The 14309-nt window shown below is 50.0% G+C and overlaps 1 protein-coding gene and 1 pseudogene across 1 annotated transcript in view; one reads left to right on the forward strand and one right to left on the reverse strand.

The window, feature by feature from the left end:
- Positions 1-14309, reverse strand: part of LOC139061294 (calcium-activated chloride channel regulator 1-like) — a 180727-nt gene that overhangs the window by 6142 nt on the left and 160276 nt on the right. The gene's annotated exons all lie outside the window — the stretch shown is intronic.
- LOC139061432 (uncharacterized) lies at positions 33-2120 on the forward strand (annotated as a pseudogene).

The raw sequence follows: 14309 nt of genomic DNA on the forward strand, positions 1-14309 counted from the left end.
ACGAATTGAGTGAGATCGGCCTGAGGTTCTCTATGTTGGGCGGCTTTCCAGGCTTGGGGATCTTACTGAAGAACGAGATCATCGACGATACGACGGGCACCAAGGACAACAGAGCCATACTCGGGCTGGACTTGCAGAGCGCCTTCGATAAAGTGAGGCACTCGGCTATCCTGGCCCAAGTATCCAGACTAAACATGGGCAGAAGAGCATACCAGTACATCAAACACTTCCTGATTGGACGGACCACCGAAATCTGTGCGGGAGACCTGCAGCTCGAAGAGAAGAAGCTGGGCAGCGTCGGAACTCCGCAGGGCTCGGTGATCTCCCCGCTTCTCTTCAACCTCTTGATGATCGGGGTGGCCAACCGGCTATAAAGAGTAGCGGGAGTCCGGCACACCATCTACGTCGACGACGTTACGCTATGTGTAGGGGGAGGAAGCGACGGACACATCGAGACAACGCTGCAAGAAGCGGTCAACACCATCGACGAGCAGCTGGGCGGGTCTGGACTCGTTTGCTCTCAGGACAAGTCAGAACTGCTGGTGATTCCACCGACAGGAGCGGGCAGGAAAAGAAATGATATAGAAGTCAAGTACGAGCAGCCCAAGATCACGGTCAAGACAGCGGGAGGACAAGTAATACCGGAGGTCGAGAAGATTCGAGTGCTTGGGCTGCTCATCTAGCGAAACCGAGTCAACGGTGAAACGGTCAACAAGCTCGCTGGCAAAGCGGCCGTGGCAATGAGACTCATCAAGAGGGTGTCCAACAGAAGAGCGGGGATGAAGGAAGAGAGCCTTACTAGGCTCGTTCAATCCTTCGCAGTTAGCCACATAACGTACGTGGCCGCCTTCCACAACTGGAGGCCGAGCGAACGTAACAAGATAGACGCCACCATACGCAAGGCGTATAAGGCGGTACTCGGCCTCCTCGGGAGCACGAGCACCGAAACATTCATGGCACTGGGAGTCCACAACACGCTGGACGAAATAGCCGAAGCGCAGAAAACGGCTCAACTCGAGCGTCTCTCTGAAACGGGAACCGGAAGAAAGATACTGCGGGACCTTGGCATCGAGCCAAGGGAAGGCGAGCGGCAGAAAGAGGTACCTATACCGGATAGCATCAACAGAAAGCTGAGGGTCTGCCCGATCCCGAGGAACATGAACCCCGAGCACAACAAGGAGCGGAGGTTGGCGAGGACCAGGGCTCTCGTAGACCTCCACGCCAGAGAAGAAGGCGCCACCTCTGTGGACGCGGCGGAGTATCGAGGGAGCAGCGACGCATACGCGATGGTGGCTGTCGGGGCATCGATGGGTGCAACGAAGACTGCGGCGAGCATCCGGACTCGAGAGGCGCACTGGGCGGAGAAGGTGGCCATTGCCTTGGCCGTCTCCGAGCCCGGATGCACTACAGTGTTGTGTGACTCTAGAACGGCAGTGAAGAACTACGCCAAGGGTAGGGTATGTAGTGAGGCTGCGCGCATACTGTGCAAGGCGGAAGACATCGGACGCAAAAGCGCTGTGGTCATAAAGTGGCTTCCGGCCCACATGGGCAGTGACGTGTCGGAACGCGGGAACGTAAACCACAACGTGACGGCCAACTCGGCCGCGCGAGGACTAACCAACCGCGCAGCTGCAAGCACGGCCGACTCGGAGTGTTGGTCGCGGTGCAGTGCCAAGGACAAGATGACCACCTTCAACGAAATAGTGAAGTGGTACAGACTTAACAGACAGACAATGCCGCAGCCTCACCCGGGGCTTACCCGGAAGGAGGCAGTGTTATACAGGCAAAAACAGACGGGGTCCCTGCTCACCCCTCTGCTAGCTAAGCACGTGTGTCCGAGCGTGTACGCGAGTGACGCGTGTAGACTGTGCGCTAATGAGAGAGCCACCGCGGCTCACATTCTTTGGGACTGTAGTATAAATCCGCGAGAAGCCAGCGAAAAGACGACGATCGCGCCGCAGCTAGAGGCTGCAACGAGGAGCTATGACCAAGATACACAACTAAAGGCCGTCCAGCAGGTCTCGGCAGCTCTAGAGAGGCAGCGACCTCACGAAACCGAGGAGAAGGGGGGCAGCACCCCCAGGAAGGGGGCGGCGGCCCTCTCGGATCCGCGGAAGTAGCGAGGAACCAAGACCTCGCGGAGCACAATGCACGAGACTGACGTAGTGGCCGGGTCGCGGTAAAAGCTTGTCCTCCCTGCGTGGAGGGAGCCTAACCGACTCTGCAGGCATTTGCACTAAAGTTGTTCTCTCTCTCTCTCTCATCTTTACCCGACCACTGGAAACAATGTGCAAGTGATCCCAATGCACAAAACAGGAGATACCTCATTGCCCTCTAATTATCTACCAATATCTCTCACTAGCACCGCTTGGAAGATGCTCGAGCATATCGTCCTTAAACACATAACAAAATTTTTTGACACACAACTTTTTAACACCACACCAGCACGGATTCCGCCATGGATTGTCAACCGTCACGCACCTTACGCAAGTTGTGCATGACCTCGCATTTAACATCAGCTGTAGCCAGACTGATATAACATTATTAGACCTTTCGAAAGCATTTGATCGCGTATACCACAGTTAGTGTTAACAAAATTGCGAGTTTTATTGGGAATGGGGCAATTTTAGACTGGGTAATAGATTTCTTATGAAACCGAACACAATTCGTACTATTTCAGCATGTGGAATCTGCGACAGTGCTTGCCACACCAGGCGTCCCCCATGGATCCGTGTTGGGGCAACTATTATTTTTAATTTTCATTAATGACCATAGCCAGAAAAATTTCCTCTAACACCAAACTGTTTGCTGATGACTGCGTCATTTACCAAAGAATTAATACCTACGAAGATTATGTTTCGCTTAGAAATTCACTAGACCAGTTAAACGAATGGTGCAAAGAATGGCAAATGACAAATTCTGTTTGCATGACGGGGACAAGAAAAAAACAACCGTACGATTTTCCGTACTTTATTAACGGCACAATGCTATCAAAAGTTCGGAAGCATAAATTCTTAGGCATCTCTTTAACTTCTGACCTGAGATGTGAAGTACACATTGCCTTCGCGACCTCGAAGGCATACGCAAGCTATTTTATCTCCGAAGATGTCTCCCCATCGCACCCATGTCGACTAAGCTTATGGCGTATACCGCTGTCTTTAGACCGATTTTAGAGTACGGTAAGAAAGTTTGGTTTCCCCGCTCAGTAACTAATATAACGAAACTCGAAAAACTGCAGCGAAAAGCACCGCGGCTTATTTCCAACGAGTGTAAGCGCCCAGGTTCACCCACTAACCTTGCGGCTATATCGGATTTAGCGACGCTGTCATCAAGAGTGAAACAAGCACGGCAAACGACAAAACTAACATTCATTAGGCGAACCTGTACCCACAAAACAGGCTACAATTATAGCACAACGATAACGGCGAACATGGTCGGCGATTGTCGAAAATGTGATCAACGGGTCAAGCGCGTCGGCTTTTATACATCAATCGTCGAATGTTCCAGACTAATCGCTGGGACCCGCGTGTCATCCACAAAGTTCTACACTATTCGTATCGCGCGTACATGTAATCAGATTGTACAAGGTGTGGCGAGACACAGCGGATGGAACCATTGATAAAATTACAGAAACTTCCAATACATGCCGGCGGGTCCTGCGCTGCGTGATAACATTTGTTAACAGGAAAACGTGGTCACCCGATAAAGATAAACATGTACACGTGTCAATATTCATGGTGTTTGGACCATTGCGTTTTTGCTAGGACAATTCTTTCTGCCTGTCAACGACTTGTTTAGCATCGAGTCCATGCTCTTCTGGGAGAAGGCGTAATGCCACGCGCTTCCGCCACGCACTGGGCGATTTGCTTCCAGAAGGAGATGAAGACGGGCTGGCTCACGGGCTCGCGCCTTTGGTCTTTTGTCGGTGCTGCGCAGCCCCATCGACGAGTCTGGTCTCTAACGGCCGCATTCAGAAGTCGCCTGACAATTAAACTTTACAATATCATTGAGACGAAAGGAAAGAGATGCGCTGCATTTAATTTAATAACTCGTATTTGACAGTATTTTAGATGCTCAACAACAACAATGGAAATCTATGGGACAGCTTTTCCTAAAGGAGAACCACACGAAGTCACCAGCCATTGACAAGCAAAAAATGGGTAAGTTCAATTTGACATGTACAAATTTTAATGAGACAAAGAAAAAGTGGAGGAAAAGTTACTTCGCAATAGCTGATACATACATACATACATACATACATACATACATACATACATACATACATACATACATACATACATACATACATACATACATACATACATACATACATACATACATACATACATAAATACATCAAAGAGAAAAAAAACCATGCTGCCCGATGTTTATTAGAGGTTTATATGAAGTGAACCAAGAAAAACCCCAAGGACAACAAAGTGGTACACACTTGTACTTCTTCATTATATTGATTAAATGATACATGGATCGAAATGAAAGTGGATAAAAAAATTTATGTATGATTACGATACTCCCTAATGCAAAATTTGAGCGCAGCTTCGTACATGTTTTCATTTCGCGTACCAATATATTGTATTATGGTCATTTAGGTACAGGGTTTACATTAGAAAGAGGCCGCTGCGTGTAACGTAGCTGGCGTGGACAACCTGTCTGCACGAACGGAGCGAAGTGTGTTGCGACTTCCTCGCTAATCGGGATATCGCGAGAAGCAGGGCGTGGGTGACGCGTGGGCTCGATTCACAGTGGCCGTCACGCAGTTCATGTCGCGCTCTCCATCGTATCTATCGCCGCCGCACTTGCGCACCCTTACGTCGTCTTGCGCGCCATCACGAATTCCTTCGCACCCTTTGGTTCCACCGACGACGAGACCAGTACTTCGTCGCAATAAAATAATGCTACCAGTGTAAGCGGCGACAACACCCAATGGAGGGACACACACCGCTCACCATCGCCTCTTGCAGGAGCAGAGATTCCCGTCACCCACGCTGGAACAGTGAACTGATCTCAGCAGTAGACGCCGCATACAAGCACAGCCCTCCCCACCTCAAGCCGCCCCCCCCCCTCCCATCAGAAGCGAAAATGAGATGGCCCACACTGCTGCAGATGCCGTGGCCGGCGGCCATTCAGCGCATGCGCAGGCCGTCTCCCCGGCGCTCGTCCTCCACTTTCCGAGTCATGCTTGCAATGTCGCGGCCTCCTCAACTTTCCCCTCCCAAGCTCATACTTCGCGCTGCGCTCCGCCTTGCACTGTATCGCGCCTTGGGTCTGTCGAAGTGGTCGCCTGCCGTACTGCTGCACATGGCTCGTGTTCCTCGCCACTTTTTCCACGCTTTTGCCTATGTACTTTTGGGTTATTTCTTGCGCTACACGCCGGACTTTGGCGTGCTAGTAGAGAGTTTTAGTTTAGGGGACGCAAGGCGTTGGGGCCCCTAGCGCTTGGATGCGTTTACGTTTGCGTACGCAACTAGAAGCATGTTATATGTTAGGTGCACCAAACGCAAGCGGCAGTGAAGTCGGATGCACTCGTAGCGCCATCAACGTCTGATCCTTTATTCGTTTTAATTTTTTTAAATATGAAATCATGCATGTAAAGTAAAGCAAATCAAACTATTCTTAATAAAATAACTTAATAAAGAGGTTTAGTATGTGCGGTATTAGGATAAACGAAGGCGGACGTGGGGCGTTGGGGGTGGTGAGTAAACGGGAGTGGTCTGCATGGTGTATCCATCTGGCGGCGCAATGCTCAAACCGATAAAAACAGATAATATTGCTACAACCAAGTCTACTCTACTTTGCAGCGGGTCTAAATTTTTGGCAGCAACGCGATTACGTCAGTGCCGAAAATTCACACCAGCAGCAAAGTAGAATAGACTTCCTTACAGCAATATTAGCTGTTTTTGTCTGTTTGAGCTTTGCGCCATCAGGTGGATGCACCTTGCAGGCCGCTCCCATTTACTACCCAGCCCCAATGCCCCGCGTCCGCCTGCGTTTACGCCAATACCGGACACACTATACCTCTCTAATATATATAAAAACGACGTCTGTCGACAGTTGGCGAAAGATTTATCAGAATCTACCCGCTAGCTACTCGTAAGTTCTCGTACACCGCGAGAGTAACGCGGGTAACGTGACCGCTTACGGACAGCGTTGTTTTCAGCAGCCCCAAGGACTCAAGTAGGCATAGCGGCCTGCGCATGCGCAGTACAGTCGCGCCTAGTTCTTTGCGTACGCAAGCCGCTTGCGTCCCCTTAACTAAAGCTCTCTAGTAATCTCCTATCCCCACGTGCGCGGCTTCGTGCGTGTATGGCTGCTCGTTCACGAACTTCACGTGTACGCTACCTCTCACCTACGGTGGATTGTACTGACCTTCGCAGGGGTTGCGTTTGTGCGCGTGTATTTGCGTGTATGATGGTGACACTCACCACGTGCGTGACATTTGTGTGTATTGCGCTTGCACGCGCACAGCACTGGCGCGAGTGAACGCTGAGATTCGCATGTGTTGGTACCGCGTGCTTTTCTTTTGTGCGCGTGCGTGCGCCCACGAATTATAAAGTACTATGGTGGACTTTGCCGCACCAAACAAGCGCGATCCTCGCGCTCATATGAGGAAGATATGGATTTGTCTGCCTATCGGAAACGCGACAGCGATGACGAGGGTGACTCCCCAGAGCAAGCGATGGGTTCCATTGCCCTCCCAGAGAGCAAAACGTCAGCGCATGTCCCTCCTTGCCCCACAGCTGAAGACCGGGCTGCTGCTTCGACCGCATCCGCAACCAGTACCGCGGTGCCCGATCCTGCCATTCCTTACAGAGACTGTACCCCCGGAGATGCTGTGATTGCCCAGACAACGGATTCACTTGTAGACATTCCTAACAAGTCTACCACAGGGGCCAAGGCAATCTCGGGGGTTCCCCAGAAACCTGCACTACAGGCTGCCATCGGAAAGGCACCAGCTGCGAAGGTGACAAGCGGCAAGTCACAGAGCGCAGCCGCCTTGCTGGAGGATTCGCCAGCTCCTCCGACAATGCGCCTTGCCTCGAAAAAGAACAAGGGCAAGGGGAAGCGCTGGACGAAAAATATTGTGCTCCATGTAGGCAATCCAGGGCACCGTCAATGTGTGGTAGCGGATAGTCGTCCCTCTTTGTTGCTTTGTTGAGGTATCGCTATTGCACGCAAAATCGCCAACTTTTGTCCTTCTTTTTAACTGGTGCAACAGGGCATGCCCACTGCAAGAAGGTTCGATGATGTCTCGAGAAAGCATCTTGCCAACTTCATGTTGGATGATGATTCGCTCAGTACGCGAGACGCGGTAGTGTCGCCGATGGATCGGGCTCATATCACCGGTGTTTGTTCGATGTTTTACGCCAGATGTTTGTCCTAAAAGGCGCTCTCCAAGGTCGAATATGTCCCAGTAGGACGCAAGGAGACAACGTAGTTCTTGAGCACGCTGGGGTGGCAGGTCGAGAGCAATCATTTTCTAAAGGCATTCAAGTCTGAAGGGACACGGGGCGAAGCAAAAGTTAAGGACGAGCAGCTGTCACAAGTTAAAACCGAAACGTGGTAGCCTCTGGCTGGCGTTATTTGCGCCAGGGATATTCCGCGTGGGAGTACTTGTGTACAAAGTCCAAAGTTCACAAGCGGAAGGCAGCACGTGTTGTCCGAAATGGTAATGACGGTGTGAGGAAAAGCGACTTTATGCGAGAGCAGGACATACGGATTAGGGGATACGATGTAGCCAGCGTCTGATACAGGTGGAATGGGGGAGACACCTATTTACGTAACGGCACGGATAGGGAGGCGAATATGCTCCGTGGAACATAGCCGTAAAGGAGCACACTTGGGAGGGTCAATAGCAGGAGGCAGAGCGAGTTGCACAACACTAGCAGGACAGTCTATCAAAGCGGAATGTGTAGAGAGAAAGTCAAGGCCATGGATGAGGTCGTGAGGGCCCTTCCCCCTCTCCGGTGCTCTAAAACATAAAATAAGACAGAAGTGTAATGTCCGGCGACACTCACGCAAGCCGGACACATGCCAATAACGGCTGGTGTTCCATCGTTGGCGACTCGGACCGCAAGCGACGGGGCAGGAGTGATGACTTTCGTGAGACGATTCCGAAGCTGAGCATTTATCACTGATACGTGCGCACCAGTGTCACAGCCGTAACAGGTACACCATCCACGTTCACTTTAATGAGGTTACGATGTGTGGGCAAAGTCAGAAGACGATTTTTGCATCACGTTGGTTTGGCAGCATCACCTCCAGGTGCTGCACCCGTTAGTTAGAAGCGCTAGAAGCGGCGACGTGGCGAAGGAATCCGGCTAGAGCGGGTAGGTAGAGAAGTGTTGCCAGAATTGGGGATGGGAGGTAGGGCCAGAGGGTCAAATTCCACCAAGATGGGCAGTGACGGGAAATATGGCCGATACGGCCACAAGTGAAGCATGTAGGCTTGTCGTCTGGAGTGCGCTATTCGGCCGGGTTCCGATACCGCGTTGGGGCATTCAGGCTGCGGGTGCGTACGACAGTGCTGGGCGGAGTGTAGTCAGGCCGATTAACTGAGCAGACGTTGGTCAAGCCAACGATGGCCAATTGGCGCACGATGGACTGGATCAACGAGAGGGTCACCTGGCAATTGTCGGGGTCATGGGTAGGGCTTGTGACAGGAGATGCGGCTTCTATTTCACGGCGGATGATATGTAGGATGTCATCAGAGCGATAGCCCTCGGCGGAGTGCTGAGATCTTCGCAGGAGGACGTAGCAGCCATGTTGTTAAGGCGGGGCTGGGCAATGCGGTAATGGCTGGGCAATGCGGCGACTCTTGACTTCTTTAAACCGCCGGCATTTGGTAATTATGTCTTGCACAGTGGAAAATTTCTTGACCACAAGGAAGCGCAAGGCGTCGTTTGCAATGCCCTTAATGACATGTGCGACTTTATCAGGTTCAGACATCTTCGGATCCACTTTGCGGCACAGAGCGAGCACGTCCTGGATGTATGTAAGGTAGGATTCAGTGCACGTCTGAACACGTGAAGCGAATTCATTTTCGGCGGCGCGTTGACGTCCAACAGGCTTGCCAGACAAATCCTTGAGCTTCTGTTTACAAATGTCCGAGCTGGTAAGTTCCTCCTCATGGGTCTGAAACCAGACGCGTGCTGTACCCGCGAGGTAAAATATCAAATTAGCGAGCATGATGGTCTTGTCCCAATGGTTGCTGGCGCTCAGCCGCTCATATAGTTTAAGCCAGTCTTCAACATCAGTGTCGTCGGTAACAGAAAAGTACCGCTGGGTTGTGCTAGAATGAAGGTGGGCGTGGGTTCCGATGGCCCGTTGCATCCTCGCCTTGAGTTGGCATTCTAGATGCAGCCAAGGAGCGCCCGCTCCGTAAATCCGTCTGGACAATGATCCCGCAACCTCCACCAAAAATGTTACGGTGTTAAAAACTGTCAGACATATATTTATAGGTTATTCACAATAATTATAGCACCTGACAAGATGGTAGACAGCGCGAAGTCCACAGCCTCGTCTTCTTCTGAACAAGCTGAAAACATCTTCGTCAGCGTGTCGCAATATAGATCGGTGGCTCCATCACCTCGGACGTCGCCAACTGTTGTTATTCAGTCGGAAACGCAGCACTATAGATTCTACTTTCCGCTGTGAACAAATGTACAAAGAAACAGCCTTTCGATCGCACTTTTCGCGATTGTTAGGATCCATTGCCTCTTTTACTGTAAACTGAAATATCAGCTTGTAGAGGAGCTATTATCTTTAGCTTGCGTTGATTTGTGCGTCAGTCAGATACAATGAATGCAAGATCTGAAAAAAAAAATTGGGGCAAATATATCCGTGGGATTGCAGGTGGTGAGCACTACCTAGTCCACATGGCGTTTTTTTTTTAGTTTTAAGACGAAAGCCTTTCGATTCGTATGTTTCAAGGTCGCGTTATGAACAGAAAATATCACGTGATCCAAGGAAGGCCAGAGGTGACCCAAAGCGTGTTCATCACTGTATAAGAGAATGATTAGGCAAATAATGATTCATTGGTGATTGAAGTAAGGTGAATTAGAGCGTATAAGGAGGATAAGGTGCATGAATAAGGATTAGGGCATATGAAACAGGATTAAGGTGCACGAAAGACGATTAATGCACATTAGGGCGATTAAAGTGAAATAGGTTTGATGAAAGAGTATTAGGACCGACTAAGGTGGATTAGGGTGCATAAACAATGATTAGGGAGCGCAATGTATGTCGTCTCACGCAGTCCTTGTCCTTTGTGCTGTGAGTCATTTTTTATCATGAATTGCAAACTAGCCCTAACAACCACCCTAGATTAGAGAGGATTAAGGTGGGTGGAGGAAGATTAAGCTCAATTAGGGTACATTATTGCGAATTAAGACTGAATAAGGAGGATTAGGTCCGATAAGGGTAGATTAAGGTGGATTAAAGTGTATTCAGCAGTATTAAGGTCTATGAGATAAGATTAAGGCGGATGAAGGAGGATTAAGTTTTTAAAGCCTACTGTAATAAACCTTAGTCGAAACTAATGGTCCTTACACTTAAATCGACCTTAATCCTCCCTAATGTACCTTATTCCATCTTAATTCACCCTAATCTTTAATATACTTTAATCCTCTTTAATCCACTCCAGTCCTCCTTAATTCACCCTAGTTCTCGGTCATTCACTTTATTCCGATTAATCCTTCCTCATTCACTTTAATCCACCCTAGTCGAACACTTTCCTCCTTAATTCACCTTCATTCATTCTAATTCACCTTCATAGACCTTATTCTACGCAAATCCTTCTTAATGCACCTTAATCCTGCTTAATTAACCCTAATCCACTTTCATTCAATTTAATCCACCCTAATCCAACCACTAATCAATCATTACTTTGCTAATCAGTAATCATCTCTTATACAGGGCTGCACGTGCTTTGCTTCGCCTCCCGCCTGCCTTCGGTCACGTAGTATTTTCTGTAGCTCACAACGCGACATTGAAACAGAGATTTAAGGCTTTCGCTTAAGTCATACGCAGAGGGATGTGCCATAAGCAATACCACATCAGATGCACAAACTAAAGCATCTCATCATGTGGCCGAAAAATTGTCTGGAGTATAGAACTCGCCTCAAAGCTCATTTTACATCAGTATACCCCGTTCATACGCCTCTAAGAAAAAAAAACCCTCATAAACGTTGTCTTCTGAATTATCGATGCTTTTATCAGCATTTTTTAAATTTTCAATGCCACTGGGACGCGCAAGTGGCCCAAATTAACACGGTTCCATAGAATGCTGCAGCCGTCTGCGGGAACCCAGGAAGAAAAGCGTGCCATGCGCAGCCGGAGGGCGAGGAGAATCGAAGAAAAAAGCACAGTGTTGAGGAGAGTGTCGCTACTTTCAAATTTTCAAGGGGTTTTACTCTCTAGGAATGCCTAGCACCGCGCCAGGGCTCTACAAGCCGCCACCATACCAGTTAACCCAGGGGCGGTCGGGACGGCCCTGTGCCGCCCTTCTGTCACGGGAGGGGCCTTCGAGCGAGGATTCCGCCTTGCGATTACCGCTGTACTCTCTTCGCGACCAGGTGTGTCCACGATCCGTGTTAACAAAAAGAAACATCGTGGCTGCGGACGCGACCTCGCAGGCCTGCTTGGAGGAGTTGCTAGCCACCACCGTGCTCCGAGGAATTCCCGTTGCTGCTCGTCCAACAGCTGTCCATGGACATAGCACGGGTTTTATACAGTGCACTGACGGCGAGTCTACCGACGCAGAGGTCTATGGGCGATCGAGTCCAATGTCCCTATCCTGTCTACGACCCGCTCCGACAACATGGCGACGCTCCGCTTTAGCAGCCCGGCCCCTCCCGAGCATGTGTCCATATACAAGCTCCAGTTCCGGGTGGCGCATTTCGCCTTCCGCGGATGATTCAATGTGCGAGAAAGATAAAAAGGAGGGTGAGGAGGGCGCCGTAACTCCCGCCGGATGCCCTTACACCACGGAGGAAGGAAACTAAGGAGAGGCCCTGACGTCACTCTTTGTGAAGCAAAAGTGAAGCCGGAAGTTGGCGTTGCTCATGGCGATGCTCCGCCTTTTGGGCCACCCTCCTCTCTTGTTTACATCTTTCGCGACGCGCGCGCTCGCTCCGCAGCAATACTAAACAATCCGATGTCTCATTGCGCTGCCGTTGCCGAACTCATGTTAAAAGAAGTTCATAATGGACTTCGCAAATTGGGCCGTGAGGTCGAATCGGCTGCTTTCACCGGCTTTTACGAAAATAAACATGCCGTAAGTATAACGCCAACCAACTCAACTGTTCTCATTGGTACCGGCCGCTACCCAGCTCTTGCGTGTTTTTTTTTTTAAAAAGGTCCCCTTAATCGCTGCCTTCTACTTGCTTTTCTCTGCTTGGGCTTCCTGGGGCTATCATACGGTCTTGCGAGCTAGACGTCTGGCGATGCGAAAAAAGATGTACGCATTCTTACTGCACTGCAAGAACGCACTGGAGACACGTAGGACACATCAACCCATTTGCGATCCATTTGGAGTTTATGAGCACAAACACATTCTCGCTTGAGGAATCGTCGTGCTTTATTGAACAAACTTTGTGTGGCCGCGCATAACTTCGACAGCGCGCCGGCGAGGAGGCAGAATGTCATTTAATTCTGACTCCGCGTTATGGTTCATTGACTGCGGCTTGAGGTGCCTTCTTCGCACGGTAAGTGAAGCGTCACGGAACCAAACTGTTGCGATAGCCGGCACGCAATGCAGAAAAGTACGCGCGTGGAACCGGCCTACCTGCGACCATGGAACAGCCGTTTGCTGTGTTCGCAGGTACGCTCTGTGGAGCCTTCCTCACTCTTGCGGCGCATCCGCTGACCTTCCCTGCGCTTCGCGCGCGCACAGATAAGGTACGCCTGCGGTAGGGAGGATTATTTCCTTAATAAGTCAAAGCAGCCGCTTCTTTCCCATCTTCCCGGATGAAGAGTCGACTGGCCGGCGCACGGTGCCGAACAATACGCGCGTGGACCCGGCCTACGTGGGAGCATGGAATAGCTAGCCGTTAGACGTGTACGCAGGTGTACGTTCTGTGGAGCCTTGCATATTCTTGCAGCGCATCCGCTAACCTTCACTTCCCTGCGCTTCTCGCACGCACAGATGAGATAAGCTTGTGGTAGGGAGGATTCGTTCCTTAATAAGTCAAAGCAGCCGTCCAGGATGAAGAGTCGACTGGCCAAGACTGCTTTTCCTGCGTTTCTTTCCCAGCGAACGATGCGCGAAAGGCACCGTTTTTTTCAGTTTTCGTTCCGCGCACAAGTTGTGCGGACGCTTGCCTGGGTATCCGCTCATCCAATGCCTAGTTGTGTGCCAGGGTGCAGGTCGCGCACCCCGAAAAGTGGAGCGCCCATATCTTTTCACGTGTAAATAAATTTCCTTATGTGGTCGGTGTTTTATCGGAGGAAAAACTAGAATTGATGATACACGCATTCACATAGCGATAATAATTCTATAGTTTTAGTATAACAGTAAAATATTTTATTCGCACAGTGTAAGTTATCATCTAATACATATGAGCGTGATTCTTCATTATCAGGTTTCCCGGTGACACCGTTCGTGCCGCAAATGCAACATGCGTTGTCAAAAGCAGCAATCACTGACCTGCAAGACGTACACTGTACAGATTCTGAAAGGCATCGGTTTCGGTCTGCGATGGCACGTTAGCATGATTCCGCTGAAGTGGAGGCAAAATTTCCCGCGGATATTCCTTCGTCAGTTGTCAGTGCCATGGCGCGGTACATTGCGTACAGCCTTACATATGCGCGCTCATTTCACGAGCTTTAGTTCTTCCTGTCCCACATGGCCACAGCAACATCCGGCAGAGCACAGTGCAGGTAACACAGCGCAACAAGACACGGTGACTAACGCAAACCCGCCCACACAGCGCCTTTGCCACGGCACGAAGCCTACCAGAGCAACACGTGTGAGCACTCAAACCCATAACAACGCCGCCATTGTGGCCCAAAATGCATGGCCATACAGCAAATAAATAAATAAATAAATAAATAAATAAATAAATAAATAAAATAAAAAATGAAAAAAATAAAAGAAAAAAAATAAACAAGCAGCCAAACAAAGTGAGAACCTACACGTCATTTCCGCCACACTTTTCTCCTAGCGCGCGGAGGGGGTAGGGCCTCTCGTTAGTTTCCTTCCTCCGTGCCCTTGCACACATTGTTTCTCGCCGTTTTCTCGCCATGAGGTCACGTGTTGCCTGTGCGGCTCTTCCCATGATTGCTGGCAA

The sequence above is a fragment of the Dermacentor albipictus genome, chromosome 6 (genome assembly GCF_038994185.2).
Source record: "Dermacentor albipictus isolate Rhodes 1998 colony chromosome 6, USDA_Dalb.pri_finalv2, whole genome shotgun sequence".
Lineage (NCBI taxonomy): Eukaryota > Metazoa > Arthropoda > Arachnida > Ixodida > Ixodidae > Dermacentor > Dermacentor albipictus.